The following is a 10,043-nucleotide window of genomic DNA, read 5'->3' as shown; positions in this document are numbered from 1 at the left end:
CAAGCCACGGCTTTACTTTGAAAGACTACTCTGGAGTTCTCAAATTATAAAGACGGAGCATGCACTGACCATCTGGGTTCAACTCCTTCTCTCCAAAGGCCATTAAGACCTTTGTGTCTTTGTGACTGGCAAGCTGGTTCGTTCTTTCCAGGCCATTTCCTGCCTCTCTGGGGAGCCTCTGCTCTGGTCTGGCTGGTACCTGATTGATTGTCTCCATCAGGCCTTAATGATGCTGAGAGGTCCAGCCCTCCCTGAATCCCCGCACTCTCCCCACAAAGTCACAGCTCCATCAGTCCCAGGAACTAGGCTATAGGTCACCAATTCCAGGAAGAAGGTTATAAAATTCCCTACCCAAGGACCAAGGAACAGCCTGAGGATAACCACAAGAATGGGAAGGTATCCTATCTCAGGGTGGGGCATCTGTGCTGGACAGCCCACCGACCTTGTAGTAGAACATTTCATGGCACAGAAAACACCTAACATTCCTGAGGTTAGTTATGCTAGTTAGCCAATCACTTTGTAACAAGCTTGCCCTTGCTGAATGACATCCAGTCATGTAACTACTAAACTGGGAATTCCCCATTCTTGCCCAAACCCCAATAAAAACCCCTCCATGCAGCTGCTCGAGGCTCTCCTCTCTAATCCACTACGCTGGTGAAGGTGGAGAGACTGAGCTTAAGCCTGAATAAAGCTCTTTGCTCTTGCATATGTGGTCCGGCTCCTGGTGGTCTTTGGGGACTCTAAGATCTGGGCATAACATTGCCAATTCTGAGATCTTTTTGTCTCCATCCCCTGCCTGCACAGACTTCCTCTTTTCAAAAAGCTCCCTCCCTGGGGCCATCTCCCCTGACTTGGCCCATAGGCGAGTCCTGCCGTCCAGTCTTTTGTAGCATTTATTACCTGTTCTACTTCATCATTCCCATACTCATTCACGTTATTAGGTGCTGTGCCATGTGTGTAGAGGAACAGCATGGGCAGACAGTAAAAGAGGCTCTTATTCTGGGGGACCTAGGGTATAATCTGTGTCTTTGGGGGATATACATTTGGTATGTTGGTCAGCCTTTACTGCCATAACAAAATACCACATGGCAGGTGGCTTAAACATCAAAACTTTATTTGCTCACAGCCTGGAACATGAGAAATCAAGGTTCTAGCAGAGTCTGTGTCTGGTGAGGGCCCTCTGATTATAGACCACCATCACTCCTCTGAGACTAGGGCCTGCCCTTACAACTGTCATGTGATTTTAGTTGTTTCCTAAAGTCCCTGTTTCAAAATGCAGTCACATAGAATGTTTAGAGCTTGAACTTAGGGGTCTGGGGGAGACATGATTCAGTGTTATGCCCAGTTAGTGTGACCCCCAAAGACCACCAGGAATCAACTCTGCTGCAAATACATGAGGGTTTATTGGTTACAATCTCAAGTCCCAGTCGAAAAAACTTCCTGCAGAAGTAGGAGAGGAATGCAGCCCCACAATCTATGGGAAAAAGATTTTTAAAGGGGGAAAAAAATGCAAGCAGGGAGTTACATGTGTTGATGTTACATGACTGGGTAAGTGAAATTGACTTTTGAAATGATTGGTTTACTTTAGGTGCCAAGACCATAAGCTGTTCTGGCCTGGCCATCTGGGCTGGATTCCTAGCAACTGTATCTCTAGTGGGCAGGAAAAGAATGCAGTAAAGCTAGTTCCTTTCCCCAGGTGGCTGGACATGTCTACACCTGGCTGGCCTTCGTTCAGCTTGTGCTTTAAACCGACACCCAAAATTCTTTGGTCTCTCATCAGTCGATAGCATTTGGGTTTAGGGAGAAAACATTGTCAGAAAAGTCATGAAATGAGCAACACCCTGGAGATGGAGGTAGGAAAACCCTTCTGAGAATTAAGGAATTGGTTGGATCTTCCTGGGCCAAGCTTTGTGTTACCAATAAGGCTGGGTGTTTCTAGATTCCTGGCCTCTTAGTCAAGGAACTGAAATTAAAATTTTCCCAGATTCACAAAAGTAGTGAAGCAACAGGGGTGATCCAAACACACTGCAGCAGCTCCATGAATGGAGGCACTCAAGGGCTCAACTGTTGTTTGCGGCTCCTTTTGTAGGTTTCAAGAGAAGGATCTTGGGTCCCAAGGGCCACAGTTAGGATGGCTTTCTGTTATTATTGCTAGACTGGGTCACATTTTCATTTTCCATATTGTGTCTTTTCTTACAATGTCCTTTCTCATATGTATGTCTGATTATGCATAGACATAAGATGGTAAAAATAGGAGATTCTTCCTAAATGTTGACTTGAGTTCCTGTCTCAAAAAATTAGGTCAAGAGGCATAGAGAAAGATACCAAATGTTGACCTCTGGCCTCTATACTTCCAAGTGTGCACGAAGCCCTGGTGTGTGGACAGCAAGTATGGACAGCAAGAAGCCTGGTCTCCTGAGCAGCCTGTTGTCTTAGCTCTCAAACTGTTGTCACAGAATACCACAAACGTGTGGGCTTATAGCACAGACGTGGACTTCTGGAAGTCCTGGGGGCTGGAGGTCTGAGGTCAGGCCACCAGCATGCTCAGGTTCTGGTGAGTGCTCTTCCTGGTTCCCTCACAGAGATGCCTTCTGGGAAAGCAAGCTCTGATGTCTTTTTCTTAGGGCACTAATCCTTCACGAGGAATGCAGACACCAGGCTCCTAGTCCCTGGATTCAGTAAGGCCTGGAGGAGCCCCAAACTCCACAGCCTGGCTTTCCTCTGCTCCCCACTTCCTCCGTATTGCCTTCCAGCTCTCAGTGTCTCCACGTCCTTCATAGAAGGAAAAGGAGGTGCCTGAACTTGCCTGGGTTGTCCAGATCTGAGGGTAGGATTCAGTTCTGTGTCTCGCCAGCTCTATCCTTCAGTGGTTTTGTGATTTTGATTAGCTCTCTAGGCTGGACCTTGACCCTAAGCATTGAAGATGCTTTAGTGCTTCTTCCCAAGGAGATATTTCAAACAAACAGAAGTATATCCGTAATTCTGCAAACATTTATATTTGTTCGTCAAAGACTCTGGATTTTTCTCTTGAAAAGTTCCATTCACAGAAGTCTGAGCAAATATTTGGAAACAGATGATCATCACTGTTATTAATTTTGGACTCAGATGCCCATCACCGAACTGAGCCTCTAAAGAATCAGTATTACGGTTACTCTACACCTGCCTTGATTTACCCACTGAGTGGGTCATGCCTCCGCAGGGGCTTTGGGGATTGCCATGCACACCAATGGATGGAGTAGCACACTGGAGCCTCTAATGGCTTTTACTGGGGCTACAGGGAGCAGATTCACTTTTCTAACCCACCACACCCTGATGGCCCAACAGGTTCACTCACAGAGGCTCTGCTGTTTCATTGGGGGGGCTCTGCAGGCCAGCTCGCTGAGGGTCCCTGACTTGGACCTCACTGTGTGCTGGAGCTGGGTTGCCATCAGGGAAGACCCATCCCTGGCTTGGACCACGGGCAGGGGAAGGACAGCTCTGATCAGCACTGTCCCTACTGTGTGGGCTGCTGGCACCTAGGAGCTTAGAGATTATGGGGCTGGAAAGCAGGGAGAACGAGCTGCTAAAGCTCCAGGGGAGACACAGGCACGTGGTAACGGTGGGTACCATGTGGGATGCCAGGGCAGAGCTGCTGCCTAGCACATGGCAGGAAGCAAATGCCCTCAAACACAACACATTCAGGGCCACCAAGAATACCCTGTCACCCTTCCCCACCACGCTGAGGTCCCGCCTTAGTGATATGAAAGAGCTGGGGCTGCCTGCAGACTAGCGGGAAATGGGCCTCTCCCAGCCTCAGAGGTCCCTCCTAGCCTCAGGCCACGTAGCACCTCCATGCAGCTGCCTCTGTCCCGAGAGAACATTGGATGTGCGTGTGGCACTAGGAATTGTTGACTGAATTAAAACACAGTCTCAGTCCACGGATGCTACACACTAACCACACAGCCTCGGTGAGGTATTTAGTCCCCCGAGGCCCTGCCTCATGGAGAGTGATGGCGGCCTCTGTTTTCAAAGTGAACACAGCACAGTTGTGTGCCTAGCATATAACAAGGTTGAGCACTGTGACTCAGGCCCATGATCCCACACGCTGGAAAGACTGAGGCTGGAGCCTGCCAGGTAGTGTTTGCTAAACATATGAAGATCCTGTGTTCAGTCCCCAGCACCTGGGACAAAAAAAGAACTATACACGGATTAAGCATGGTGACACACAACTATAATCCTAGCATGCAAGAGGCTAAGGCAGGAGGATTGCTGCAAGTTTGAAGCCTTACCTAGGATCTAGAGCAAGATCTTCTCTCAAAACAGATTAAATCTACCACTCAGGAGACAGAAGAATCATGAGTTCCAGGCCAGTTTTGGCTAAAAAATACACACTAGCACACACACACACACACACCAAACCAAACCAAAAAGATATGCTAACCACAGTTAACTGGATGCATGAATGAGGGAGGGTGGGGAGGAAGCAGAATCTTCCTAGGGGCCAATGCAGAGAGACAACTGTGGGCACCAACCTCCATCAATCTGCTCCACACAAACAACGTGCGCCTCCCCTTTCGTGGCCCAGCACCCCCTAAAGCATGTCCTGAGATCAAGGGAAATGGAATCCAGGCTGAGCTATTTTTAGGTACCCACGCACAAAGGTGGCCTCAGAGGAGCGTTCAGGGAAATTCTGTTTGCCACTGTCTGTGCCTGCATATGTATACACCATTGTATATGCCTGCGCATGGTGAGGTATGCCTATGCTTAAAATCAGATCTATTGTGGGAAAGGACATGCTCAACTCGTAAAGGCTTATAGAATCCAAGTCTATCAACCAAAACAGAAAACCATGTGTATCCTGCCCCTGGCAGCTCATGCACCCTCCTCCTGAGCCTTCAAAGTTAAGCGTGCTCCAGTAAACGGGCTCAGAGCATGTAGCTCTCTGGCAGTAACTGCCTGCACCTCTGCTTCGGGTAAAACACACCCTTGTTGTTTTGCTATTTGTATGTGCTCCTGCAGTTTCTTCCATTCTTTAAACTTGATACCGTGAACCTGAAACACCCATTCCAGAAAGAGACCACCCCAGACACACCTCCCTGGAAAGATCTGGACCACAGTTTCATCACTCACAAGGCCTCAGTGGGACCAGGAAGATGGGATACTTCCAGACCAGCGAGACCTTGGCCTTGGGGGACCCTGAGACCAAATAGTGAGGAAATGAGGGCTTAAAGGAGGGAACCTCCCAGGACTGAATGACTCACTGTGGGATTTTAGGGCTGTTTAATGCTCCATTTGCAAAGAGTGGAATTAACATTGGCTTGGAGGAGCAATTCAGCCTCCCAGAGGAGAAAGACTACCTAAGGCAGAAATACACAGTAATGTGTAATTCAAACTGTCCCTTTAAAATGGGGTCAAGCTCTGAAAAGGTCATTTTACAGGAGGTTTCTCACCCACCCCTATCCAAAGCCCATCCCTCAGAGCTGAGCTGTGCTCTGGGAAGCAGCATGGATAGCTACCATATCCTACAAACTGGCTTACTGTTCAGCTCCTTATTCTGTGATCTGTGTCATCTCACTTGTTTCAAAAGCCATAGTTCTTATGGGTGGTGATGGTTAATATTATCAGCTTCATAGGACAATGACTTACCTGAAGAGGCAAGCCTCTAAAGAGACCTGTGAGAGTCTGTGCAGATCAGGTCAGGTTCTGGGTTCTGGGTATATCAACAGGTTATCTAGCTTAGGTTAATCGGTGGGAAGACCCATCCTAACAGCTGGCCTGAATTAAAGGAAGAAGGGTACTGGTGGTGGTGGTGGCATAGGCCTTTAATCCTGGCACTTGGGAGGCAGAGGGCAGATGGCTCTCTATGAGTTCAAGGCCAGCCTGGTCTACAGCTTGAGTTCCAGGCCCAGCCAGGGCTGCACAGAGAAATCCTGTCTTGAAAAACAAAACAAAACAAAAGGGAGCGAGCTAAGTACCCACATCCATCCCCACCATCTTCACCTCCATCCTGACGGCACATACACTGTGACCTTGAGCTCCTGCTACCATGATTTATCTGCCACGATGGACTGTACCCTGGAACTATGAGCCAAAATAAGCCTTCTCTTCCCTAAACTCACTTCCTATCAGGACCTTGTCAGAGCAACAACACAAATTGCCAGTATGTAGGGTCACAGTGCTGAATGAGGAAAGCAGGTACTTGATTGGCTTGTCAGCTCCTGAGAGGTTCTGTTGCCATCCTGGGAGGACCTAGGCCTCCCTCAGTGGGGGCTGCCAGGAGCATTTCCCTGCCTCTTCCATCCCTCAACAACCAGAGGGTGGGCATCTGACAGCAGGACCTTTGCCCCACACTGAGCAATGGCTTTACTGGGAGTTCTTCCTCCCCCCCCCCCCCGCCTCTACTTGTAATATGAACCTTGGCACTTCAGTGCCCATTTCTCTCTTCATGATGTCCAGCACCAATGGACAAACGCACACAAAATTATACAAGTTCTATAAGCCAAACAAGGAAAAAGTAACGAAGCCATCTTGTTACACAGCAAGAGTCTATCAATAGATGAGGGCCTTTACGACAACACCATGGACAACTGAGGAAAAACCCAAAATGAAACAATCCACACATGTAGTAATGAGAGTGAAATGGGTGAATGATGGCACGTTCATCTGGCAGAATTATCTTTAATGGCTGAAAAGACTGAAGTGGACCCAAATGAAGAGAAAGCAAACCTCAAGATACTGTCAAGATTATCAAAGCCAGTTAAAGGTGGCACACACCTTTAATCCCAGGGCTCGGGAGGCAGAGGCAGGTAGATCTATAGTTTGAGGTCACAGAGTGAGTTCCAGGACAGCCAGGGCTACACGGAGAAACCCTGTCTCAAAAACCAAACCAACAAAACAAAAAGAGTATCAGCAGGATGCTAGAACAACACAGGTTTACCTAACCCTGTGTGAGAACGTGTTCACAGATGCTGCATACATGTGTTTGCAGAGCGCACAGATGCTCGGGAAGGACCCACAGCACTCTGGAGCAGCCGCTGCGATGGGAGGGGCAATGGAGCACAGTGGGCAGGGGAGAGAGATTTGCTCTGCATGCTATGTCCTCTGCCTCATGCTAGTGTGTGTGTGTGTGTGTGTGTGTGTGTGTGTGTGTGTGTGCATGCGTGTGTAAGCATGCATATGCATGTGTGTAAGCCTATGGAGACCAGAGGAAGATCTCAGGTGTCCATCTCCCCTGAGAGTGTCTGTTGTTAGCCTGGAGCTTATCAACTAGGAGAGACTGGCTGGGTGTTGAGCCCCAGGGATCTTCTGGCCTCGATCCTTGATGCTGGAATTGTATTTTCACGGTAGGTTCTGCTACCAAACACAGGTCCTTAGGCTTGCTAGGTAAGCGCTTTACAGAGTGGGGGCCCCCCGGCCCTCCTCTGTCTCATCTGAGTTTTGTGCACACACTCAGCTTTGAAAAAAAAAAAAATCCTGATACATCTTCAGTGTGCGCGGGCCTTAAAAACAGCATGCAGATAAAACAAGGTCCAAGGCAGCGTGCCTCCCGCTCAGAACGTCAACAATTAATTCGCAGCTGCAGCTGGGGTGGAAGGGAGTGGGGGGGGGGGGTTGAGCTGGGAGTTTCCCTTTGGAATGATGGAAGTTCTGAAACAGGACAGTGGTTATGAATTACCCTCTTTAAAATGTCAAGATGGACCATTTTGTGAATGGTTTATGACGAAACTAGAATATTTCATTTTAAAATACACACTTCTCAGCTTCTTCATTTAATAACCACCCTGCAGAAACCTCCCCAGAACCCGCCAGAGCGTGCGGTATCTGAGACTACATCCCTGAAATCATACTGAATTGCCCTGGCTCTTGGCTCTAGCACTCACCAGTTTATAACCCCTGACAAGTAGATGGACTTTGTACATCAAGGTCAGCAAGCATGATTTGTGAAGGGCATGATGGCAAAAGCTCTAAGCTTTAAAGGTCACACTTGTCTGCTGCACACAACTGCTTAGAGCCAACAGCACCCACGGGTGGCATGGACCTGTGGACCCATCGGGCAGGCAGTGGCAGCCCCACCGGGCCACATCCTGCCCTACTAAAGACTTAGCAGTCACTTCACTTCTAAGGCAGAGGACAGGAGCCATGTTGGAGGGCTGCATGAGGACTTAGCGGTGTGATGTGCTTTGCTCACTGCCTGCTGTATAACGGAGCCAATAAATGTTTGCTACCGCTCATAATCTGTCTTTGTCACTGTCCTTTTGCTGTGAAGAGAAACCAGGGCCGTGGCAATTCTTAGAGAAGAAAGCACTTCATTGTAGGCTTGCTCACATTTTGGAGGCTCAGTTCATTATCAGCAGGGCAGGGAACATGGCAGCAAGCATGGCCCTACAACAGTAGCCGAGAACCACATCCGGATCCCAGAGCAGAGAGAGAGACAGAGACTGGACCTGGCGTGGGCTTGTGAAACCTTAAAGCCACGCCCAGTGACACATTTCCTCCAACAAGACCACACCAATTCCAACAGGGCCACAACTTCCTGATCCTTCTAATCCCTTCAGATAGTGCCACTTCCTGATAACTAAGCATTCAAATGCATGAACCTAAGGGGTCATTCTTTTTTTTTTTTTTTCTTTATCTCTCTCTCTCTCCTTAAGTGGCTTTAATTCCTGAGTTAGAGCGCAGGTACACACACTGGCTTGTAGAGGCTGTGGGCTGTCTCCACTTCTGCCTCCTTTTCCATGATGGCCTGGGCTATGTTCCAACTGAACCTTCGGAACTGGGGGAAGCCGAACACAGGATCCTCGTGTTTCCTCAGCCAGGCTTTCATTTTGGGATCACTGGGAAAGCCTGATCCACAAAGTCCAGATCCTATAAACCCTCCACAAACTGTCAGAAAGAGAGCCATTTTACCGGAGATGCTGGCAGCCCTGATCACAGGGAACAGGGGGTCTGCTTTCACCTTGACCGTCACCTCCAGCCCTGGAAGGCGCTGTTGTGGTCGGGCCTGGTATGTCTCTGGCATTTCTACAAGGTCCACAAATATGTGGGTGACATTCACACCCTGATCCAGCACGTACTGGATCAGCCCGTAGTTGTGTCGAGGGACGGGGAGCTGAGATTGTACTTGACCTGTTCAAACGTTCAAACATGCTGGTAGATAGCGGGTTCAGAGACAGGAAGTCCAAAGCCCAACCCACATAGTCTCTATCCTCCTCCATTTTCGCAAAGAGCCTCTCCCGCTAGTTCTCTGTCCGGATCTTTGAGTCTGCCGCTTCCAGGGCCTCCAGATCCGACAGGGCACAAGGGACAGTAACAGATGGCATAGGCCATGGGGCCAAGCACAGGACCTGGGCCTGCTTCTTTCAGCTCCTGGAGGCACACGGCAGGGACAGGAGAGCTCAGGCAACAGCGGACTGGATTGTCCCTCTCCAGCTCGCTGAGATCCATGCCCCCTCAGCGACAGCTGTCTGGGGGCCATCCTTATTCAAACCACTACAGCGTTGTTGAGGTAGATGCTGGGAATGAAAAATCAAGTTCTCTATATTGAGTACCTACTGCATACACAGGCACATATGTCCTAAAGCAATAGGACTTAATTTTTTTTTCTGTTATCAGCCTTTAAAAAGTATGTCATTTTGTCATAGTCTTATGCTTTTGACCCCTTAGCTCATGTCAGATTCATGATTACCCTCTGAGGTAAAATTTCCAGATGTGGAAGCAACTTTCGACGCTGCTCTGCTAGGTGGTGTAGAGCAAGGTTTGGATCCACAGGCATCTTACTCCAGACGCCACATTCTCAGTCTGTGGGCAGGAAAACTGCCTGCTGCTTCTCCACAAAACCTCCCATCACTGGGGTTTAGAAATAGCCACGCAGGCTTTAAAGAAAGGGGAGGCACAAGCAGGACCAAAGATCTGGTCTCCAAGACATCAAAAGCCCCACAGAACCATTTAAACATGTGTAACATTGTGTGTCAGTGATGCCCCAGTGGAGGACCATTCTCTATAGGGCCGCCAGGAGAGATCCCCTAACCAGCTCACAGCTCTCAGGGTGCCCTGAGCGCAGAGCA

General features: G+C 48.9%; 1 pseudogene; it reads right to left on the bottom strand.

The window, feature by feature from the left end:
• Positions 1–8,647: 8,647 nt before the first annotated feature.
• LOC110552648 (ribonuclease H2 subunit A-like) lies at positions 8,648–9,423 on the bottom strand (annotated as a pseudogene).
• Positions 9,424–10,043: the final 620 nt, after the last annotated feature.

The sequence above is a fragment of the Meriones unguiculatus genome, chromosome 1, assembly GCF_030254825.1.
Source record: "Meriones unguiculatus strain TT.TT164.6M chromosome 1, Bangor_MerUng_6.1, whole genome shotgun sequence".
NCBI classification, from domain to species: Eukaryota; Metazoa; Chordata; class Mammalia; order Rodentia; family Muridae; genus Meriones; species Meriones unguiculatus.
Note: the sequence above shows the minus strand (reverse complement) of the source record. Positions and strands in the feature narration are given on the sequence as shown.